The following is a 1,735-nucleotide window of genomic DNA, read 5'->3' on the forward strand; positions in this document are numbered from 1 at the left end:
ATTCACCACCATATCATAACCCTTCTTAAGTGACTTCATGACGGGCAACGGGTGATTGATACGCATATGAAATTGCACCACAGTCTTCATTTATGGAATCTTGATGGTGTAAGATGTGACCAAATGACCGGATCAGATCAGGGAGGATAAGTTGACCTGTAGCTGTTAGTCACAATGGCTGCATGGAACCTTCTGAATATTAGACCTGGATACCAGTTGCTAGGAAGGCAAGGTGCATTACCTTCATGCTTTTCTCGTGGACTGTCACAAAGGATCCAGTGGTGCATTTTGAAAAGGATGCTGAATGAGTGGTGAACCATCCTTTGGAACAGGGACGTCTGCAAAACTCATAGTGATGGCAGCTTTCTGTCAGCCTCCTTAGTGCCAGCAAAGAGGCAGCAGAATAGCAGGTAAAAACCAGGCACCAGCAATTGCTGAACCATTCAATCAAATGAATCCGGCCTAATCTAATCAATCAATCAATCAATGAGTTGAATCTGAATTTCCCAATCTTTACTTCCTCCTGTCTCCATAGCTAGAACAAAGTTGGTAGAACTGTGATCGAGCAGAGTTGATATCCTTGGATGCTTTCCTACTTTAAAAAGCTCTGCTCCATTTGTGAGATATAAAATGGCGGTTGCTATCCCTCTCTCTTCTTTCTATGGAAGACCCAGTCCTCAGTGGTTGGCCAATTTGGGGAATCTTCCACCACGCCTAGCTGCTTCATTCTGATGGTACATAAGGGATCTTCCTATGCCTGGGAAGTTTCCTCACTGACATCGTAGTTACTACAGAGGTGGGGTACCTCTGAATATTAGATACTATCTCAAGGTTAGCCTGGAGGGGTAGATGTAACCTTGGTTGTTTTGCATGTTACCTTCTGGATCTTTATGTTGTGTTTGGACAGAGCTGCTGCTAAACCACTAAGATGCCCATCCAAATGATTTACTGGACTGAGTTAAGAGAAAAGCCCCACTCAATACTGTACTGTACCAAAAACTCAGAGATTGCCTTATTAAAATGAGTTGGTATCTCTGTTCTGTCCTTAAAACAACTGTTCTTTCTCCTTATCTCAGGGAATTATGAAAAGGGACTGGGGCAATCCCACCCTGTGAGTTCTTTATGGTATGGACTCTGACCTCCAATTCTGTGGTTTTACTGTCCAGTTTGGAGAGTACAATCATTCTGAGGCTGAGACCTAAGTTTGTTTGTTTCCCTTTAATTCTTGTTCCCTTTGGGGAAGGTTAATTAAAATAAAGAATATGGTGACCAGCTCGGCTTTATAACTCATACCTTGGTTATGTTCTCCAGCAAACAGAGGAGAATTCTTAATAACAGAATTCTTGTATTAGTACATAATCCATGAAAAATCTAATTTTGATGGAATTATATGCACACTGTTTCAGCTCTGAAGCCTAGGATGCAAAGGAGTTTCACTCAGACTTTTGGGACAGTCGTGACCTGGATCACTGAGAATCTTTACAGAGTTTCATCCAGAGTTCCAGAAAGGGAATATAAAGCTTGCTGAATATCAGACTGATGTATTTTGAAATGTCTTCTGGAATCTTTGATGCTCAGAGCCAAGTCTGAATTCAAAAACAGCACTAAACAAATATAATAATATTGATCCAAATACTGTGCATTTCCTTAGAAAAGCACATTTATCATAATTGAAGAAGTCATATAGCAATGCTTTTTCCTTTCAGAAAACAGTCTTGTTTCATGCCCTGGAAAT

This window comes from Pseudonaja textilis, chromosome 8 (assembly GCF_049901715.1).
Source record: "Pseudonaja textilis isolate UNSWEBS1 chromosome 8, rPseTex1.2, whole genome shotgun sequence".
Lineage (NCBI taxonomy): Eukaryota > Metazoa > Chordata > Lepidosauria > Squamata > Elapidae > Pseudonaja > Pseudonaja textilis.